Source organism: Puntigrus tetrazona, chromosome 14 (genome assembly GCF_018831695.1).
Source record: "Puntigrus tetrazona isolate hp1 chromosome 14, ASM1883169v1, whole genome shotgun sequence".
NCBI lineage: Eukaryota > Metazoa > Chordata > Actinopteri > Cypriniformes > Cyprinidae > Puntigrus > Puntigrus tetrazona.
The window spans coordinates 12,079,591-12,103,971 of NC_056712.1; positions in this window are offsets into that span (position 1 = coordinate 12,079,591).

Here is a 24,381-nt window from a genome sequence, read left to right on the forward strand (position 1 = left end):
AATTTCGACTGTTTCACATTCATTCTTTATTTTGCACTTTATTTGATATAATTGCGACTTTATATCTCACAATTCGACTTCTTGCTAACAATTTCAGCTTTATTGCTTTTTTTGACTTGATTTCTTATTTTGACTTTTTCTCATATTCTTCCTTTCAAAATTTCATGGTGTGAGCTAATAATTTCTTCAAATTGTAATTGTATCTCATAATAATTTGACTTGGTTAAAATAATTGTGGCTTGGTCTCACAAAGTGGCTTTATTTTTTAAAGTTACACACTGTATCTCAAAATGTGACTATATCTTATGTGGATTTAATTTATTTAAAAAATGTACTGTGGTTTTTGTAACTTTATAATTAAAATATATTTTTTGGTTAATAAACATATGCATACAAGCATGCATGTTTCTTTGCGATGAGGAAACACACACAGACAAGTATACTAATGAAAACCCAAACCTCAGATGTTAAAACTTGTAATGGCCAGTCTCTGGGGTGAATCTCCCGTCTGTCAGAGGAGTGTGGGAGTGGACCTTAAGTCCTAGAAGGGTGGGAGAGAGAAATAGAGAGGAAGAGTGAGACGGAGAAGTGTTTCAGCCCTCCATCTGGGCTCAACAAGAGTCTGACTCTTGCTTCAACTCCTGACCCAATCCCACAGGACCAGCATCCATAGCAACCATTCACTCATTTTGTGGCTTCTCAAATGCATTCCATATGAACAGCGATTAACCCTTCCATTTAAAACAAGTATAGACAGAAGAGAAAGTAGCAAGAATGATAATAGGAAACAGATGGTTAAAACAACAGGTCAAACGTTACACACCTATTCCATACTATATACAAACATTTATATAGTTCCATATATATATATATATATATATATATATATATATATATATATATATATATATATATATATATATTATATTATTTAATTATTACACAGCCTAGTTGTTAAAAGTTTTTAGTTTTTTTACCCTTGGTTAATGTTATGTCACTAGTTCCCCTTGAAAGAAAAAAATAGCTTCACGAAGGCCCTGAACGAGAATCCCTAATGTTAAATTTCTTGGGAAACCCCGAGACCGAGTGCTCGCTGAAAAACTCTCCATGATGAAATGAGCTGCTCCATTTTTCTGGAAATAAGGAAATAAATTGGTGCACCTTACTCCATATGGTGACTTTTAGGACCGTTCATATATAGTTCTTTTGACGTGTACTATTAAAAACTAACATATTACCCACCGCTGGCACCGCACCAGTGCTCTCACATGTAATTAGATTTGATTGCACAATCAACTGGGACCAAATGAACCGTCATATGTTTAGAAGCATAACTCCTGCAGCACAATAGCGAGCTGTCAAAAGACGCAGAGGCCTCGTCCAAGAACATGTAGGAGAGTTTTAAAGCGAGTCACAGCCGTTCTCCTGCGGAGAGTCATTCATTACGGGAGAAACTCCAATTACTCAGCGCTAGAGTTTCTGGCAGGCTGGAGAGAGAGGTGTTCTGTCTGTTTCCTGCCAAAGCCTGTATAGAAATGTTTGTTTGGCCTCCTGTCAGATAATCGTATTTTCATGTACTCAGGCTGTTACCTCTGCTATGAAATGGATTTAAAGCACTCTTAATTCTGAAATGTTATGTATTTGTTTGAGTAATGTGGAAAACCTGCTGTTTACGCATTCAAATACTGAAGGCAGGTGTTTGGAAATGCAGCTAACTTGTTTTAAAGGAATGTTTTGGGTTCGATGCAACAGCGTCTACTTGCAGGAATAGTGGCGTGATGTAAAGTTTGAATAGAAAAATGTGAAAACAGATAACAAAAGTACAAAATGATGTGTTTTGATGACGTAACTTGTGTATGTTAGCTTATATATCAACATACTAACCAGATAATGCAATTCTGACAAGCTAATCAGCAGTTAGCATTCAAATGGACTATATATATATATATATATATATATATATATATATATATATATATATATATATATATATATATGTCAAATTTGTGAAAAGATTATTCCTTTGTTTTATTCTATTGTGTGTTGTGACTAATAAATATATTTTTAAATGTAAAGTTATTTTTATTTCCTATTTAAATTTGATTGTTGTATTTAATACTAAAGTTATACTTTTTATTACATTTTATGTTACCAGTGGTTATTCATTTATTGTACTGAATCCAGAAAATTTCTGTAAGGTGTTTTTTTGCTATTAATAAAAAAACTTGACTAGTCTACTTTCATTTTATGTTACTGTAACCATTATTTTAATTAATTTTTCTTTTTCGATTTATTCTTCCTTATTTTTTTGTTTTTATTTTACTTTTATTTTTTTATAAAACTTTTTTATGAAACTTTATCAATAGTACGTAATGTTTAGCATCCAATCCATAGAATTTCTTTAAGAAATCCAAAATTGTTAATAAAAAGAAATCTAAAGAAGTATTTTACAATAACATAAATAGTTCTTTGTTACACAATTACCGTGTATGAATGGCAGAGTGTTGCTGTGGTCACAGTGATGGTGACTGTTTGTTTTGCCATCATGTCCATCGAGGTGTATTTATCTGGTGACCACAATTTCTCACACATCAGACTGATGAGAAAACAAACAGAGACGGATCCTTCCTCTCTTTCTCACCATCCACTCACTCGTTATATGTAATGGGCAAAACACATAGGGCTTGGGGCTGTGTGTGTGTGTGTGTTTCTCTCATGGCACCGCAGGTATCAGAGAGCGTGAGTGATGTGTATTGTGTTGTGTTGTGTTTGTGTGTGTTTGTGTGTTCTTGTCCCTTGTGTCTTAGTCTGTGAAGATGGACTCCCCCTCGCAGATGGGGCTTTAATTAACACATGGGCTCTCTCATCACAACACCATGGCCAGGTGTCGCCCAGGAAACCGTCTCAGGACCAGGCGCCTGGGACCTGTGCTCAGGGAGAGGAGAGCAGCCAATAACATGCAGACTACACACTAGTCTTCAACATAACACAGCCTTCACAATTAAGAGACCTGATTAGAGTAAAGGTAGGAAATGCGAAATATCAAAACCAAAACTATTGTATTTGTCCTCTAATTATTGTAATTGTTTTAAATAAATAATTATTATAACATTTTAACTGCACACTGCACACAACTAACTTCACTTATATTTACATTTATTTTACATTAAATAATAATAATTTTATTATAATAATGATTTATTTAAATATATTTCATATATATATATATATATATATATATATATATATATATATATATATATATATATATATATAACGTTAATATAGGTGTATAATGCTTTGTTTTTATTACATTATTTCAGGTAAGTATTACGGAGGTTCATAATTAAAAAATCCGAGGAGTTACAAAAAGTTAAAGGGATAGTTCACTGAAAAAGAAAAATTCTGTCATGTCATTCCAAACCCTAAAGACCTTTGTTCATCTTTGGACCACAAATTAATATATTTTTGATGCATTCTGAGAACTCTCTGACCCTCCCTCCTGGACATTGATCATGTTAATTACATTGCTGTCTGCGGGAGGGTCAGAGAAGTTCATGTCCATTTTTGGGTGAACTGTCCTTCTTTCATGATCAATTGTGATCATGTACAAATATATACAAATCCTACCCTACTTGATATGTATATTTTAACTTGTTCATGCAATTGAATTTATGGCGACAATGCTCAAATGCACAAGTTTTAAGATCTTGCAGCATGTTAAAATTGTTTTGAATTAATAACATAATATTCTGCAGGTTAATATGCAAAAATTAGACTTTATTAATCAAAACTGTGCACCAGCAAATCAAGTTTTGAGATTTTTACTGCCTCTAGTGTTCATTTCGACTGGAAGTGCAGCAATAATTATGTATAAGTAGGTTTTTTTGAGTTTTTAGGAAAAGTAGGTAGAGGCACGTATTTTAAGTGAGCCTATGTTGGAAAGTTAAGCATAATTTGCTTGCAAATGCCAGTTGGTTTGTTGTTTTTACTGTATGTAATGCAATTCAATTTCATATTTTAAGCATAAAGTGTCAAAGTTCCTTTTGGGACGACCAAACGTCTTGAAGTAAATTACTTTTGATCCTTTGCAGCTAAACATACTTTCACTTCACATTTTCTCTGTAATGCCACGTCTCATGCAACTCGCAGCGCCCGTCGTTCCCGCAGACCTCGGAAGTGAAGCTGCCGTTGACATGTTCTCAATTCCACCAGCATCTGGCCCCAAACAAGTACATCAAATCCCACCCAACGGCTTGCCGGAGCGTGCCAACTGACACTCTCCATTACGTGTCGCGCCCACAAAGAGCCGTGGCCCGCGGAGTGGCAGGACGGAGCACTTCCCATTAGAACCCTAAAGAGGAGGACATCAAACAATCTGGGGAGCAGACACAACCTCGGGAGGGCCACACATCATCATATTTTAATAGAACATGTGGCTTCTTTGCTGTTGTCTTGTGTCCAAATTGCAATAGTGAATTCTGTCCAGCTGTCGATCTACAAATGGGGCTCAATTACCCAGGCACTAGCTGTAGCGTATGTACGAGAGCGCCGTCTCTCTCTCCTCGCTCTGCCAGACTCCTGGCTCTAATTGTTGAACAAAGTGAGACAGAGTAGTTTGAGTCGCCTTTGGTCAAGCTTCCATGTGGGTGACAGGTGACATCATCCAGGCTGACATTGTTTTCTTGGCCCCCCACTTCAGCAACCCTCTGCGCTTCTGTGTATAAACGCTGGGAAGCGTTGGATCCTAACACAGCGAAACTGCAAAATTGACTTCGCCACCTTCATAATGGAGCTGTTGGCACGTGACGCTTGTGCCACACATCACGCCGGTCCTTTACAAGCCAGTTTGAGCATGCTTTTTTAATGATTGGGGTTACGGCATCTGCGTTACACTTCCTGTGTGTAGCCGCTGTGCTTTTTGGAGGCATAATTCATTTTGATATCATTAAAAAAAATATATGCATGATGCTTTTGCTATTAAATATGATTGTTTGCATGCATGCATTCGAATAATATGATAGTGTTATAACAAGTTCATTTAGCTGTGTATTTAGTATGTATTGATTAAATTTTTATTTTAATTTCTTTCAAAATGGCTTTTCATGAAACAGTTTCATTTATTAATTGAGTGAAGTTCATAGTTGATGTCACAGGCAGAGATACAGTATCACACTACAGGGCTTTGTGAGCTTTTGGATGTCCTTTGGGAACATTTTGACTTTGCAGTCCCAGATTTCATCAGATTATGATCATCGGCAGACTAAATGAAATACTGCGATGCCTTGAGCGGATACATTTGGTAAAAACAGCAACTTTGTAGCCTACCTTTTTCTTGCTTCCAGTTGAAAATAGTCAAGCATCCTTAAAACAAGTTAGTAAGATAAGATTTATTTTAGATTACATCTCGGTATATCCTGTTGGTAACTAATTAATACTGCAATAATTTGATAAAATTAAAATTATTTGGTCAAACTAATAATGTGAAATATTATTCAAATATAAAATAGCAGTGTCACATGATCCTTCAGATGTCAAAGTATGCTGATTTTGTCATTAAGAAACATTCTTGATTACCAGCGTTGCCAACAGTTATTTGAACAAAAGGATAATGAAATAGAAATGTAACATTTGTAACATTTTACATTTTGTCGCTTTTTGGTATGTGTTCTTAATTTCTAGTGTACATATATTTTAAACAAACCTCACACCTCACAATGTTTTGTTACATTTATGCTTGGAACCAGAACGATTATACTGTTTTGTTTCTTAGCCTACTTATTTTCATGCCTGGCAATGTCTTTTATCTCTTTACTGTGGTAGAACCCTGTTAATACAGTGCTAAGTAAGCCAGTTTAGTTGTGCCTTCAGCCTTATTAACATCTCTCGAGACCCCTGCACACTTCATAGTAGGACCCCGCAACCAGTTAGCATTACCCATGCCCTCGGAGTGTAGTCCAAAATAACATTACCTCAACTCCCAACATAACTTCCCACAGTAGCCGTGGCTCCCCACGGAGCGCGTATTACCCAGGCAATGAGGCGGCGTCGCGCCTTTTGCACTTCACTAGAGAACAATACCTGCTTTTTCTGTCACAGCGCCTGTATCGCTTCGCTTAGTTTAGGTAAACAATCGTGCTCTATGACATCCTAAATACCTCCGAGCCCTCTGCGACTTCCCCTCGATGCAGAACGCCATAATAATCTTCATCATCACCGCCATATATTACCGAGGCCGCCTTCTAATGCCTGCGAGGCAGCGGCCTCTCCCATCCCCGGCAGCCCTCGCCTCTCGCCGCATTTTCGTTTCATCATTTCGTTTCACTCTCTCTCTCTCACTTTTTATTTCCCTTTGGCTTCTGCCGCGGCTCTCTTTACAAAGCCCGGGAGCATTATCAAAACATTACGGTGCGCAGCATGTGTTTGATTAAAAAAGTGTAAAGTTACAAATTAGTTAATAAAATCATTTAGGCCGATCGCTGCAAATGGTGATAAATGCGTTCCATATGTTCCCAATAAAAAAAAGAAAGAAAGAACGAAAAAAAAAAACTGAGTGCCATGTGCCCGTCCCCCTCTGTCTTTGCCATAAACAAATAAATTAAAACAATTACCGTGGCGCACGCCCTCCCAGTCTTTAATGAGAGTGCCGCCATATAAAAGATGTGACAGCTTTCATATCCTCAAAATGGTGTGCGTCTCTATCTGGAGAGGCTGGAAAGTTCCAGATGTTCCCGGTGAAAGGGCTTCTCTCCCCCTCTGTCTGTCCCTCTATCTGCCCTGCGAAACTTTATATCGCAGCGATTTATGTGGCTTTGGGTTCTTTAACTCCTGCTGGTTAATGAGAGGTGGTGACTGCAGGCGCTGTCAGTCCTCTATTAACCCAGAGCCTCTTGATCAGCGTTTTGTTGTAGATTATGGAAAATTTGCTCCCGTCCATCTGTACACTATGTATTTAATCTCTAATTTTGCGCTGCCCTCACTTTGTCCTTTTGCAGTGATTGTCTTTCTTTAAAAAAGTGGTGGAAAGTAATTAGCTAAATGCAGCAATGCAATATTTTCTGTCTCATTTTTTTAAGTGGCCAAGCTAACGGAACTTTGAATAACGTTTTGGAAAGTCAAAATGTTCGCACGAAAAAAATATTTGTAAATTGTTTATGGAACGTTTTAGTTGGCTGTTTATTTGGATTTAACTTAAATATCAGTTTGTTTCAGAATTTTTATTTTTATACAGAATTTAATTCAAAGTAAAATTCTGTTTACAAAATGATAAAAAATGTAACGTTCCGTTACTGTTTGCATAACCAATTAAAACACACACACACACACACACACACACACACACACACACACACACACACACACACACACATTTTAAAAACTGGATATTTTGAACATTTGAAGCCAACATTCAGAAATAACAATTTCATAATCAAAACACTAGCAAAACATTCCCTGAACATTTTTTTAAATTGATGGCAGCGTGTGGTAATGTGATTTCATAAAATGAATGAATGAATCTGTTTGTTTATTTTTCATGCATACATATGTTTATTATATATATATATATATTAATTTTAATATCACATTACAAGCAGTGTTTTTAATTTTTAATTAACATTAGAAGCTATTTTAGCCTGAGTGAAACTGAAAAAGTTAATGAATATGACATGATGAAATATATAGGTAATATTTTCGCCAAAACCCCTGAAAAAATAATATTGCTTACATGTGGCAGTGTGCAATTTAATTAATTAATTAAGCAGTTTTATTTCCTCGGCTGGCAATTGTTTTACTTATATTGCTTCTGCAGCTGCTCATCTCAATTAAATATAAGCATATATTAACAGTACACATGTTCCTTGAGTTTCTCATGTGAGCCATTATGCTGAATCAGCTTTCACCATGCAATAACTTGGCACTTTTGATAGGATAAATCTTCACGCAGCTGATAACGCCAGTGTCTCCACCTCGGTTTGGCCCTTGTCTGTAGAGCTTGGCCACCGCATTCCTCCATTACTCTTCATATAAAGAGCATGACAGCGGCTGGTCTGGGGAGATGCAACACTGGACGTCTGTGTGAAACAAATTGTTTTCGGGGGTCCTCACCAATCAGGCCATCTCACACCTGCTGTAAAGCCCCCGTGCAGATCACCCCTCGCGCACACCCCGAATCAACCCATACCGATTATTAGCCCTGATGTCTGTTTTTATTTGCTCTATTATTAAGTTTTTGTTCAGCCATGGCCAGGCCTCCATTTTTAATTGCGCCTCCTGGGGACGCAGCGATGATGGATGTTGAGCAGAATAGCTGAATAGGACTGACCGCTATTGTAAACCGAAGGGTTTTGTCAGTGTGCATCTAGTGCGGTCTCAAACTTAAAATGTTTTTTTTGGTGTGTGTGTGATGCAAAATCTCCTAAGAAAAAGTTACATAACCCTGAACAGTATTTTTTATTATTTGCTGAGGTTTAGTGTATTGGGACTCTTTGCCCCTTTAGCTGTATATGGCTCTTGATTTAATATAAAATAAGGAATTACATTTTATCCAGCTTTCTGAGTCAAAGATAAACAAGTTATACCAACAATATTCCCCCCAAATGTGTCTAAACTAGCCTAACAGAGTTGAACAAATAGTTCATTTGAGCTATTGAGTAATGTTGCAATTTTTTTAAGCTCCCAGCAAGTATTACAGCATCAATAAATTATACAGTCACTTCTTTGCTAGAGCTTTGAAAACTAAGCAAGCAATTTATTTGATAAAAAACAGTAAAAATAGCAGTTTCACATAACTATTTTCTATTTTAATACATTAAAAAAACTAATTTATTCCTGTGATGCATAGCAGAATTTTCACCTTCAGTACTCCAGTCTTCAATGTCACACGATCCTTTAGAAATCATTCTATGCTGATTTAGTGCTCAATAAATATTTCTCAAGAGAAAAATATCTCATGAGATAATTCTATTATCACTGTCTATTTTCATTGTGTAGAGAAAGAGAGAAGAGAGACAGTGGGGGCAAATTTCTGTGAACATTTGTTGCCGTCTGTAATTGACCTTCACAGTCACACACACTCCAGCCACTAACCCTCAGTACAGCCCGGGAGCTTGAACCATGTCCATTTAGACTCAGCAGATAAAAACACACAGGAAGCAGATGAGGGGAAATGAGCCCTTTAATAGAGAGCCTTATAAAACGGGAAAAAACTCGAGAGAAACTCAATCACTCAAAGTCTTATTTAGATGATTTTGGTGGGATTTCAAACTCCGCCTGTGGCTTAAATTAGACGTGTGAAATATAGTTTAGAGAAGAGCTGAATTGCAGTATACCTGTTAAATATAAAGTTATGGAAGAGAATAAAATACGCAAAGGATTTTAGAAATTGTTTGAAATTGACGTTTCAGATCCAGGTTGGTGATTGGTCAGTAAATTATTAACTTAAATTTTTTGCTTAATTATAAAACCGAAAACACTGTTTCATTTGTTTAAATTAGTTAACATGAACTAACAATAAAATATTTAAAACGCATTTTAGTTAATGTTAATTTCAACATTTACTGCTACATTATTAATATCCAAAGATGTATCTGTTAATATTATTTTATGGACCTGTGCTATATTGCTCATTTTGTAGTTAATTCAAATTGTAAAGTGTTACCATAAAATAAATCACATTTAGCCTCCTTGAATAATTAGCATAGACTTACATTTTTTTTATTTTTATTTTTTTTTATAACTTTGACAGTGTCACAGAGTGTGCTAATGCAGGCTGAAGAAATTTGTCATCTGTCATATTCATCATTCTTATGAATAGGTGATTGGATATGTGAAAGCTATTTTCATGATTTCATGTAAATGATCTAACAGGGCCACAAAGTGTTATCTACAAGTTAAATGTGCTATGTTTTGCATAAAGTATGAGTCCTTTTAAACTTAATAAAAGCACATCGGCGTGTATGGATTCTAATGCATCCGCAAAGAGTTTTAATATCAACTGTGATATTCTGAAGTTCACCCGCATTAATCTGGCAGCGAGAATGCCCGCGTGCATTAGTCAAACAATGACCTTTATTCCGGTTTATAAACCGTGATCAGTGTCTGATCTCAGTTCCCCCAACTTCAACAAAAGCCATACCTCTGAAGGCCTCGGCGCTGAAAGACAGAGTGCCAGGGTAGAGGGAGTGAGCGAGCGAGCGAGTTAGTGAGAGTGAAAAAGAGAACCACGCTCTCTTGTCTTTTCCAGTTTAGGGAGTCCAGATGGGAAGTCATTTTTTATTCGTCTTGAGGCAGCACTTCACATCTGCTGGCCCAGATGCCTAATGAATACGGAAGCAGGGCCGTGCTGTCGCCTCATTAATACTGCACTCGCACAGGGAACGGGGCCGGCCTGCACCCGCCATCCACCGCCGCCCCCCTCCCACACTCCTCCCGGCCCCGCAGCCCGCTGGTGCAGAACCGCCGGCTCCCCGCTGGCTCCTCCGGGCCCGTGGCCGGCAGCTGGCGCCTCGCTGTAACAAAGCTGCCGTGCTTTGTTGGGCCTAATGTGTCTCTGTGTTGTCACTTAAGGTCTTTATTGGTATTAATTGATAGGATCGACCCAAGTTTGTCTTTTCTGGTGCTACTTCTCTTCGTGGCGGTCGCATGCATGTGCCTTGGAGTGTAGGAATCCATTCAAACAGGTGTCACCGTGAGGAGCTGAGGAGCTCAAAACACACGTCTGTCAGATTTGACCGATTTTGCATTTTCCTCAGTGAATTAGAGATGTGTGTGTTAGACAGACGCAGAGGCTGGTTCTGTGACCTTTGCTTAATACGCCTGTTCAGTACTCTGGCTGTCGTTCAAGCCTGGGTGGGCAGAACACAAGAGATCAGAGTTAGTTACATATTCACTGGAACTCAAATGAGATGCCTTGACACCTCCAGTTCGTTTGGCACTAAAGTTCGGAGGCAAAATGGACTCTGCTCTCTCCAAGTGCTATCAATCATGTAACATTCTTTAGAAAATACTGGATTGGCACTCTATAAAGGCACATATTAGAATGGGATCCGAGACTGAGCTGAAAAAAAAAAACTAAACTGAATAAAATAAATAAATAAATAAAATAGTGCTTTGGAAAACATACTTGACCAAGGCATTTGATTTGATAAAAATACAGTAAAAAAGTAGTAATACTGTGAAATATTATTACGATTTCATGTAACTATTTTCTATTTTAATATTTAAAAAAAATATATATATTCCTGTGATGCAAAGCTGAATTTTCATATAGATATAGGCTAGCCTATACAATTACACACACTAGGGACAATGCACAATAGGCCCATATTAAAAAGATATGTTTTGCACAGACGTTGCATTGTGCTGTACTGTACAAAAGAGTGGCTAATGTTCTTGGCAGGACACAAATCATTAAAATCGACCAATCAGAATCAGGTATTCCAGAACTCCGTATACTAACAATTTTTATTTCCCACAAGTTTATACCATATAGAATATTCATGAAGAGCACCTACAACAAAACGCATTGTTGCAATTTTGCTTTTGACCAGAGAATTATTTCTTCTTCTTTTTCTGGTATGTTAGGAGTATGTTTAACCTAAAGTAATTGAACATCCCAAATCAACATGATTAAAAGAGGTCTTGGCAAGCACACTGTCATATACTATAATTCTGACAGCATCCTCATATTACACTCCTCTAATATGCACACTGTGGGTAAACCAGCCCAACAGCAAGATATACAGTGACAGAGGCGCTAATGTATGAGAAAAATATACCCAGGTCTTTAAAGAATTGTCCCAAGCTTACTCAGAGGGCAATTAAATTCCGTCTAAACAACAAAATGAACAAAACAAGCAAAGAACTAAACAAAAGGAAAGTTTATGTGGCTGTGTTAGCATCTAATAAAGAGACAAGGGCTCGAGGGAGAGGCTGAGCCCTGCCAAAATGTACCACGGCGGCCACCGCCCCGCCTCTTCCTGTCCTTCGTTCTGATGGAATGCCTGGCACGCTTCGCATTATGGCTGCAGAATGGAGGAGCGATGAGCGAGAGAGATACAGACGCTCTGCCCATGAGACGCACAGCCGAGCTTACTGCTGGATGCTTGTGGGGCCTGTCAGAACCAACCAGCCACCTGCCAGCCTGCGAGCGCCAGGCTACAAAACCTTGAGAATGTGGCAGAGAACTAATCCATGGCTCTTCATTAGCGCGAATGGGCTTGTATCAAAATAACCTCTGCAAGACAGAAAAAAAGACAGGCCGAGTGGATTTTGTCATTTGTTTAGGCAAGGGTCTTCAGTAAGGGGTCCGCAGAAGTACTGCGGGGAATTATTGTTTGCTGTTAACTGATTAAAAGACAATTTATATTTAGTAATATTATTGATTTAACTGCATTGAGACTATGAAACGAGAACAAAATTTGAACTGAATTGAGCTGGGTAATAACACTAACATGACAACATCGACACGGCTCTGAATTGAATCAACACTGAACAGACTTAAGGCGATTAATGGCACTGTTATCTTCTGTAGAGCTGCATTAAACTGAACTGAGCTCTTAATTGATGAAATTTGCAGTATTTTCTCCATTAAAGATATTACAAATAGAGAATAATGTATTAAGAAGATTTTTACAGGCATTTTACAGGAAATTTAAATTTTGCACTGCTTTGTGTTGTGTTTTAGAGTAAATGGAAATGTTAATGAACCATGGCAGAAAACTGTGTTTTTGTTTAGAGTTATTGAACTGAATTAAAACAACACTGAACAAATAATTATACTACTATTGTATTTTCTGTAAAGCTTTTTATATCTGAAATTGCATTTGTTTCACAATTGATTACATCTTCAACATTACCATTCCATGTTTATTTACTGTGAAGCATGCTTTCCAAACAATATGCATTGTATCAAGCACTATATAAATAAATGTGATGACTATTTTTATAAATAGGAAAAGGAAACGCTTTAAACAAAAATTCAATATTACTTTAACTTTATCAAGCTAAAGTTCAGCAAAATGTTTCAATTTCACATAAAATGCACAACTAACACAATAATGTATTAGTAATATTATAAACATATGTAAACATATGCATCTAAAAATGTATTATATTAATGGCTCAGCAATATTTAGCAGCATTACAAAGTATGTGTCTTCTAAGTGCTGAAAGCAGACCTTTTGGAAAGTCATTCGGTAGATATTTCTTTTAATTCAGGGGTGTTAAGAGCAAATAATTGGACTAAATGAAAACATATGACAGGTTGTTATTGTCATGTTTTGTGTTTGTGGTACTGAAAGTGTGCATGTGTCTCATTCCTGCTGCAAATCAAGTGTTTGTGAGTGTGTGTCCGACACAGGGCAACACAGCAACCTCTGCTGGCTAAAGACTAAAACTGATATGTGTGTGCAGGTGTGTGTTTTGCCATTTTGTGTGCATAAATCTGAATAAGCCAGCTGGAAGGAGAACAAGCAGATCTTTCATTTATAATGAAGTGAATCAGAGTGAAGCCTTAATCTCAAATTCATATAACTCTCATGTTAAATGCACCAGTTTAACATATGATGCCAAAATCTTTTCAGTCCTTTATATTTTTTGATACTATTGAATTATATCCAGATAAAGCCTTCAGATTTGCTTATTTTATCTCATTTATTCTTAAGATCAGATATAAAAACGTTCCACATTAAGCTCTGTATCTGTATTTTCTCATAATTTTCCTCTCTATTATGTTCCATTTGAAATGGTTAAATAAACATTAAGCAGGCAGTTTTGTACTTGAAATCCTGCCCATGACCTTGCTGCAGCCAAAGTCAAATTGTGGATATTCCCTCTTGCTTCCCATTATAAAATTATATTTAGATCTTTTAGAAATAACGCTTTCAGTGGGAAGAAGATGAACTTTAGATACAAGAATACAATTCAGTAGATTAGATCTCATCTTACATTACAACGTAATGTTAACTGCCAAAGGAATTGCATTACATCTATGAGTGCTCAAGGTCCATAAGAGGTTTATTAAAGGTAAAATGCATTATAAATGTCTACGTCTCTCTGTCCTTTTGAATTGGGCCACTTGAGTTGGATTGTGTTAATGGAGTAATGTATATAGACAGCACATTACCGTTATTATTCAATTGAGAGTGAAGGCTGCACGCTGTCACCTTCAGTTAGCTTCCTTTAAAATCAACAAATGAGAAATATTACAATGGCCGTATTAATACTGCTCGCATGAAACCACTTACAGAAGGATCTGAGCTCACTGTCACAGTTGGGAATGAGTTTGAATGGAATAACTGTTGTATCGTCTGTCAAAAGCACTGTGTGTTGAGTTATGAGAAACTCTAGAATAGCGTGTTTACTTGTTGTTGAGAATCTTGTTTGATTTGCTCACTAGGCAACGCTTTGAATTCAATCCATCACCAGATGCATCCGGATGTCACTGTGCGAACATCTCAGCGTGTTTGTCTTCTTGTTCATATGCTGTAAATACAAACATTGTGCACTTTGATTCATTGCACTTTGATTCTGCGCTCATTCAAGTAATAAGAGGGTTTTTGAAGCAATGTTTTGAAGAACCATTTTGGGCTCCCCAAAGAACCCTCTAATGATCAGCTCTTAAAAAAAATGCACTTTTTTTTTTGCTTCATTTGTCAAAACTTTAATAATATTAATATTCAATATAAAGAACCTAAAATGTCTTAATATAATGAACATTACAATTAAAAAGGTTCCATAATATTTTTCTCGTATGGTCAAGGACTTTTTACTTGTTTGGTTAACCACATTATTATATATATATATATATATATATATATATATATATATATATATATATATATATATATATATATATATATATATATATATATACACGTATATATGTATATATATATATATATATATATATATATATATATATATATATATATATATATATATATATATATATATTCTTCTGTAGTTTTTTTATGGTTATTTATTTATATACAAAACAATGGTAGAGGTAAATATCTATTTTAAGTGTGAGAAGAGTTAAATAAGCCCTACTTCCTGCACTGGTCATTGTCAGTCTGTCATTAAACATGATGAACTTCCTGAGTAAGGGGGTCTTTTTTGTTAAGCATTTGACAATTTTCCATGAGTCTATGCCAAAAATCATATTCGTACTCAGAGACAAGTTTCTTTCTGAAATCCCTGATGCCTGTTTGAGGGAAAAAAGACAGAAAGAGAGAGAGCAAGAGTGAGAGCGAGAGATCGGAGAACATGTTTTTGTCATTTGCATGAACCCAGGAAACACAGTGTTGTCCAGAGTGGGGTTATAACTCATTGCAGATCTGCAGTGAGGCGAGGCTGGGCTCTCTCTGTCCAGGCTGGCTTCAGTGTGATGTGAACTCTCCCAGCATTCCTCACCCAGGACCTCAGCGCTGTACAGGACTCCTGGATTACATATATGTACACACGTACACCTGCAAACACAGCAGGACAGAAGGAATGTGAAGAAGAGAAATGAATATGTGGAAACCTGTTGTGATTTGTATATATTCCCCTCTGGCGCTTAAGTCATCTTTCTCTCAGCAATGTTGCAAGAAAGATCATTTTTTAAAATATCTTAAAAAAATAGAACTATATATATATATATATATATATATATATATATATATATATATATATATATATATAACATTCTATAGTGTTTTAAATTTAAACAATTTTAAAACAGAAGCTTGCAATTTTCTTGATGTTAAAATACTTGCTTAATGTGACAACTCTAAGTAATTCATGTGCACAGTAAGAAGGAAAACCAAGCATTTGTGGTTTAAACAGTTGTTTTAACCCTAAAGCCTGATACATAGTCAAAAAAATCCCATTTTGTGAAATGTAACAGTTACATTTTTACAAGAACAAGAAGATTTAGGTTTAGGTTAAATGTTTTTGTGTCTGTCATATTTGAGGCATCAAGTTTCTATGTCTCATATAGCATAATAGGAGAAAGGAGAAGGAAAAATGTAGTTCATAGAATTTGCACTTTGGTGCAGTCAGGGATGTGAATATGGCCAAAAAGTAAAATTAAATTGAGATAAAAATGGTAATATACATGTTTTCCAAATATCATATATTTCCTCAAAGGAAAGGATCAAAGGAAAAACATAAAAACATATAATGCATTGCAATGATAAACAAGAGATCAGTTTGAGATACAAATAAATAATCCTCATGAAAAATAAATAAATATAGATATATGGAAAGTCAAATGAATATACATTATGCATATTTATTTATTTATATTTAAGTTTTAAAAGTTTAAGTTTTTCTAAACTACAAAAAAAAAGCGTGCAACAGGTTTTTCAAATTTGATACAGTAATCTATAAAGGTTTAAAATACTGCAGAAAGAGAAAACACTGATTCTCTGAGTGTTTGGTGAACACAAATGTGTCTCGGGATGCTCTTGGAAGCATTAAAGAAAATATAAATGAAAAGAATTTATTTTTCAATTCATTTTTCAATTTTGTTTTTAGGCAAAAGCATGTGTAAAATCATTGCAAAGCTATTGCATATATCATGCGAATCATTCAGTGATGTCCAAAATGGGTTCATTGTTAAAATAGTTTGATTCATGCTACGTGTAATAGGTCTTTAATACAGACCAGGAGGTCTTTTTTTATTATTATGAAAACGTACAGTATATGTGCAGTATAGGTACATGATGAAGTTTGGGTGTTAGATTAGATGGCATCAGTCAGAGCAGCGCCTCAGGCCTCCTAGAAGATAATGATAATTGCAACACAGCTCGGCCCTTGAAACCAGGCTTTCCATTATTTGCCTGTCTGAACACTGCTTTTTTTGCTGACAGGAGGCCCATCAGGTACCAGAGAGAAGGAACGTCAGTGTTTATAAGGATGGAGAAGATTTCACCGAACGTGGTAAATCACGAGGGACACAGAAGCACCAGCACATGTTCTTGTCCTCGGGTTAAAAAAATATGAATCCAGGTTTCTGTAAGCCTGTGGCGTTTGGACCGTGTTCAACATCTGCCTTCAACTGGTGCTTTTCTACCTTTGTGTGTAGAACAGAAACTTGAAATGTGTCAAGAACAGTGTCTTATTAAACTTCAGCTCACTCTTTGTTGTTGTTCTGAAGAAGATGGGGGGAAAAAAATCACGTTGGACTCCTCTTGTATCAACACGGTGATTTTAGTAGCTCCCAGTCAGAACGGAGTCTGTCACAGGGTTGTTTTTTTTGTCCTCCACTTCTCAAGGGATTCAAATCACCCAGAGCATTTTCTCTCGTCTCTCCCTCACATCTCTACCTCTCTCCCACGAGGGAGTGTCGACACAAAGCAGATCTTTTCACGTTAATAACAAAGCCGAGACGAAGTGTGTTATGGTTATTGTTTCATCCGAGAACCATGTTGTTTAATTTGAAATGCCTTTTGGGTTTCGCTGGAAAAGAACGTTTCAGAAGGACAAAGAAAAAGTTAAGAAAAACAGAGTCTGCATAATTCATCAGCCATACATGTAGAAATCTTTTATTTATTCTGCATTTACCTTTGACATGATTTATTGATGTCAGATACTTGGAGGCACTGCAGGTGCAGGGCCCAGAAAGAGAAACAATTTAAGCAACTTTTGAAATGACAAAATGTCAGAATCTACATTTGGTTAGAAGCAAAAAATAATTACTTGAGTCTACGCTGCATATTAAAAGCCTGATTATCCTCTTTGATAAAATCAACTTTTATATACACCAACAGAAACTTAAAAACTAATAAAAAGCATTACATTATATTAAATTAGAAATGTACTGTGTATCTTTTGACTATCAACCGTCAAAAATATGTCCACATCACTAAGAAAGATGTGAAATGCAACATTAATAACACTAATATCATAAAAATATATATACATTTTCATTCTGATATGTAATCTTAACGGTCATATAATATAATATAATTAGAGCTGTTGAATGATTCATTGTGATTAATTATGTCCAAAAAATTATTATTTTTTGTTAAAATAATACATGTGTGTATGCTAAGTATATTTAGTATGTAAAAGAAACACATACACATGAATTTATACATTAAAAATTATGTTACATTTATATATTACATATTTTATATAATATAAAGAATATAAAAGAATTTAAATACAAAAATGTCTAAATATAAATATATTCCAAATATTTTGTGTGTGTGTGTGTTTTGTGCTTATATTTTTTATTTGAGATAACTACAATGAATTACAAACCTACAGCATCTCTGTTTACTGTAGAGAAATATAATACGAACAGCCGTACAGATCATGTCCACAAATTGACAGATAAATTAACAAGTATTCAGTTTATAAGCAAAAACTTTGAACGAACTAGCATAGCAAAAGTGATGCAACACAAGCCATTTCAAATTCACAGCTCTCAGCTAATGCACAGAAAGATCCCTGTCCTTTCTTTGTCTTTATTAACCTCAGTTTCCAGTCCCGGGCCTCTGCGCTCAGAGCCTGTGGGAGACCTAGACATCCATCCCGGATCTCCCCAGAGCCAGAATGTGCTGGACCTGATCGATTCTGACTTACAGCTCTATAGATCAGACCTGCTTTTGGCTCCCCTATGCAGCACCTCTACCTAAACACACTAAACACACCAAACGCTGTCTCGCTCACAGCATATACCGTCTCCATGAACATACAGTGTGTTGCAAAAGCACCCGAACTGTCTGAGGATTTAGTTTTATTGTGGAAGTACAGTGTTGTGTTTTTTTGGCTTTGTTCGAATTGCTGAGATGCAATTCATCATCAAGGACTATAAAAATTATTACTGACATGGCTCTTGGATGGAATGTAGCTCTTGGATATCTTTTGCTAAAACTTTATTTAAGATTAGCCATGAATCAGCGTGAAATATTCGGGCTGAAATGGACTGTGACGGTGTGTTTTCCTGGAGTGATATTTACTAAGAGACTGTTTGTGATGGCAACATGCCTCCACAGGGGGGCCGGAGATGACACCATTTACTTTCGAACAAACATCTCTCTCTGTCACCGGCTGCATCTGCGCCTCTTCCATCTCAAGGATTCGTCTTGATAGGGGTAGGGTAGAGGCTTTAGAGGCCAAAAACACACCTGTCTTCATAATTGCTGGGCTTAGAAGGTGGAGGATTCTCACAAAGCATTAGAAATGGAGGGGTGAAAGCACAGATGTGTTTATCTATTCACGGCTGTGCAGTGCTGCTAATTGGGAAGGCTTGCCATTTGGAAATGGGCAATAGCCTGTGGGCATGTTCAGCAGGCTGCATCAGTGTGGACTATTTCAAACAATCCACCGCAGTGTGTCGTTCAAGCATGGCTCCCCTTTGCCCTGTGGAACCTTCCTTCACATTCACATTTCCTTCACCATTCTTCTGGTATAAAATCTCAGTCTCATAAGGGAAACAGCATTCTAGCAACTTCTGCATCGAAAAACAAAAACAAACAAATTACAACAAAATCCTCGCTCTGACATTCTCACATCATTTCGAAAGGGACCTCTTTAAAGCAAATGTGATTGCAGTTCATATTAATACTTTAATAAGTAATATTTTAATACTTTTAAGTTGACATTTTCTGAAGTATTAGTATTATGTCTTATTTTCGTTTTTCATTTTAATAATTTTATATTATGCTCATTTAATGATAATTATAATAATTATATTATTATTATTATTATTATTATTATTATTTTATAGTCATATTAATATATAATAAAAACATTTTGGTTAAATTGTTAAACATGGCAGTCATATTTAAAACTGCTATCAGATTTTTTATGAGAAAATAACAACAATTTTATCCCCAAATTGTGCACCCCTAGTTTTAAGTCATAAAAATAGTTTTTTATTTGCATAAACGTTTGATTGAAAAAAAAAAAAATAAATTATGGAGTGAAAGTCTAAGTAATGACATTAAAACTAATGGCTTGTTTTAAACACCAAATTAGTTTTTTTGCTGATATTACATTTATTGAAGGTTTCTGTGGACAAAGGACAAAGTATAAGGACAATATATAATTTCTTAAAAAAAAATCCAAGACCAACAAGCACTTTCAGTCTGTAAAAGTCTGTCCCCGTGAAAAGAAACCGCTTGATGTCCACATATGGCAACGTGTTCTGTATCTAATCGTTTTTCGTTGATGTTCATAACAGCTCAAGAGTGTCTCTCTGTTTTTATGAATGAAACACATCTAGGCAACATGTTTACATAATGTACCGAACATTTCCGGATTATTGAGAGGAATATGGACGTAAACAATTATTAAGTAAATATTATACTTCGTAATATAACAGGTCAATGTATTGCTGTATTACATCTTCAAATAAATACTGAAGCTGGATTTTAGAAACAAAGCTTTTCGAAGCTCTGAATCATATGAACCAATTACTTCATATAACTATTCACTGTGCTCACACCTTTGGTGTCTTCTGGTTTAACCAAGTTTAACCAACCAACTATAGTCTACAAATAATTAAATACCATGTTCAAGCTCCAAACCGCTAATTCAAAACAAAAGATTAAGGTCTGAACAAAATCTGAAGATTATGAAATGTTTCGAATCTTCATGAAGCAGTGTTGTGAAAGTGACCTTCAGTAACTGAGGTTTTGTAACCTTTATTTTGTATTGTCTATTGTATATTAGAAGTCTGATGGTTTTTGACAGCATATCATGCAACAAACACAGATAAATGCAAACAAACAGACAATTGAAAAAAGGTTGGAGTTCATTTTAGTAGTGCTAAAGTAATGCAATCCTTTGAGACGAGGTGATAACGTTTAAAATATGAAAAGTCGCTAGTTTAAGAAATGGAAGTTGATGCAAAAAACCGTCGACTCTTTGATTTTAAGGCATAGCTCGAGGGGTTGGATTGAAATCGACTACACCAAATGGAAATCGAAGCATGCAGTTATTTTGATTCACCCCAATGATTTGAATCTTTTGATTCTATTTCGACTTTTCATGAGTCATCACTGACTCGTTCACACACACCAAGCACTAATTTAAATGCAGATTTTATGTAGAATAGAATCCTTTAATTTAGTTATATCTTATCACTCAGTACCATTCATAATAGTAAATAGCACATAACTATGCTTTTATATTACAGAAAACTATATTACAAAAACCTAGCTAGAGTTTTCTTGTGGTAGTGTGTTTAATCGTATCTGATATCAGCCAATCAGACTTCTTGTCCAGCGGTCATGTGACACAGTTCTTGCCTCTTCCCGGGGCATGGAGTCTGACACAACACCTCATCTGCTCTCAGCTCCACAGCGGTGCTCGCAGTGAATATTTAACCCTGCATTATCGCCTCTGTAGAGATGCCCTAATTGCAAAAGAGGTGAGGCCTGTGTCACCCCACCACACCAGCGGCGCTGCTTTGATAACACTCTTGCTTGGTTGCAGACACAGTCAGGCTAATTAACCTCTCTTGATTAGGGCAATTATCTCCCACACTTTACGGATAATCCCAGCGCAGTGCGGAATAACTTCCTTTAACCACGGATCCCTTATTGCTCCCACAATGCTCTGGAAAAACAGAGGCATGTGGAGGAGAATGGAAAGTTTATGTTTTACTGAATACCAAAGATGCAGAAAGTCTGCAGTTTCAATGCACTATAGTATTTTTTTTTCAGAAATACAGCATAAATTAGGAATATTGATGTGAGAAATGATTATTTTTCATGTTTTTTTGTCTTATCCCAGCTGGTCAGATTATATCAGATTATAATGTACATGATTCTTTTGGCCTGGAAATTTAAGGCATGACACTGCTGACAAAAACATTGATTGTTCATGTATTGCGCATCATATGCTCACCAATAAATTTTGCATCATATGTATGCAAAACCTACGTATTATATACACACCAAACACGTGCATAGCATAGTCCATTTTTGCGTATCAGTACAAGAATTCATGATTATTTGGTATACTATTTATACGCATTTTCTTGAGACTGGGCTCCTTATCGCACGTTATTCCTCATCAGAAAAAACTTTGTCACATTTAGTGTTAGCCGCTGAATATGGACAGTAGTATTTTCTAGCAGTTTTGACTGATTGCATGCCAACCTAGCCTTAAAAGCGAAAAAGCGATGGTTTAAAGCCAAATCGTCTTCTTTATTGCACTGCAGACGCTTGCATGCTTTCCTTCACATTTTATGAAAGGGAATACACAAACCAACGAAAAATGACACCTTTGCTAAAGCAGAAGTGAAACATTTCCCAATTAGAGCAAGTGTTTCCAGCACAGAGGGAACTGAAGCATATCACTTGATCAAACAATAAGATGAAAAGGGGCGAGAGAAAGTGAATAAAGAAAAGAGCAGTGCAGAGGTAAAGAAAACAAGTGCGAGCTGGTGTAAATGAGTGCCGACAGAAAGCGAGGGCCTGCTGTAAACGGGAGGAGACAAAGCGCTTTGCATTAATATTCATGGGCCAGAAGAGGCAGATGCGTCTGACATCTGTGTGATGTCAGCGTGTTGTCAACACATTGTTAGCGCCACAAATGTGCAAACAGATTAACAGCCCGCCGAGCCACGCTGCAATGCATTCATGGAGTGCGAAAACGCTCAGCCCCCTTGTTTTAGAGCAGAGGAAGCGTCATCTCGTATGCCGCTCCATCCTGTCTTTTGCAGAATTCGTCTACCGCCGAAGGTGCTCGATTTGCCAAGGTGGCACCTCACAGTGGCCCTATACCACCAGAGTGTGTCCTTGTGGCTACACACTCCAGAACAGCAGTGAAAGTTTGAAAAGTTGATTGCTATGTGTTTAATTTATGGCAGAAATGTTTTACGCACATACTTTGCATGTCGCTTCATCAAAATAATCATAATTCTGTGTCTTATCCCGTATAATGTGCAAAGATATTCGTTGATTGATTTTGTGGTGCTTTTGTTTGTTTGGTTTGTGGCCTGACATGAAAATATTGGCTCAAATAATGGAACGAGTCAAATGTGAGATTATTGGTTTATTCAAGTCAAATAGTACAGCTTTTGTTGGCCATATTGACAGTCATTCAAACATATGTTTATTCAACCTTTTTTTTTTTGCCAACATTCAAACTGCAAATATTACACAAAAAATATTGGAGGAAAATAAAACAAATATTATTAGAGCATGTCGTAAAAAAGAAAATACTATTTTTAATTTAATTTTATAATTTTATATTTCATTTCATTATATTTACATTTTATTTTATTTTCAAAATTAGAACCTACACCATCTTTTTTTCTACTAAACACACACCAAATTTCTTAAAGTGATCTAGATGATACAAATATATAATTACAGACTAGTTTTATTTAAAGTACTTTTTATGAGGAAATTCTATTTCAGTTTTTTTTACACTTTAAAATGTCTTTTTTAAACTCTGCGCATAACTTGTTTCTTAAAAATTGTTTGTTAAATCTATCAGCAATATTGAATCTAAACTGAGCAAAAGTTTTTTCAACACAACATTTTTTTTAAATGAGATTTTCTCTGCTGATTTTCTCTGCTGACACATTTACGTGTATATATGTATATTTGCAAACAACCATTCCTGATTTGATTGTATTTTTATGACTTTGTTTTATGTAAACGTTTGCATTTTAGCAAATATTGTAGTCATAAAGTCCTAAGCCATTCGATTAAATTCAAGTCATTGGATCAGAACAACATGGCAGCAGAACAAGTCCTGCTCCAGCCAAGCAAGTGCCATTGATATTAGGAATTCTAACATATATCTTTCTCCAAATAGTATTGACCCTTTGGGTATAAAGCACAAGCGTTCAGAAAGAATATGATGAAAAATACTAAAAAGGGGGTTTTCTGAGAGATTCAGCAGCTGTTGACGCAATGTGTTTTTGATAGATTCACTGGACTGAGGTTGGGTCAGTGGTATTGAGGTGTGTCTCAGCATAGGGAGTGCACTTGAACAGACAATGCAGGCCTGTACGTGTGTTTGTATGTTTGTGTGTGTGTGTTGAGCGCAAATGCACTCAAAGGAGCATGTGTGGGTTTGGCGAACACTAGCCAGACAAACCTCTCTTCATTCAACCCACGCTAAAAAAACAAGGACATTCCAGCCACTCCTTGCTCTTGGCAGATATGCTTTTGTCTATTTTGGAGACCCTCTCTTGTTCAAAACATATTTCCGAAACCATAAACTCATTTTTCAGCCCTTAAAACCTTTGGCATGAGGACACAGCTACCCAGGCCGGGAGAGCTTTCCTTTTTCTGATAAGTTGCACCGTGAGAATTGCTCTTTAAATAAAGTAGCCCTAATGTGTCCTCAGGGTTTTGGGTAACGACTCAAACTACTGATCTGAATCGGGAATTGGGGACCTGCGAGAATCAATGATTTCTG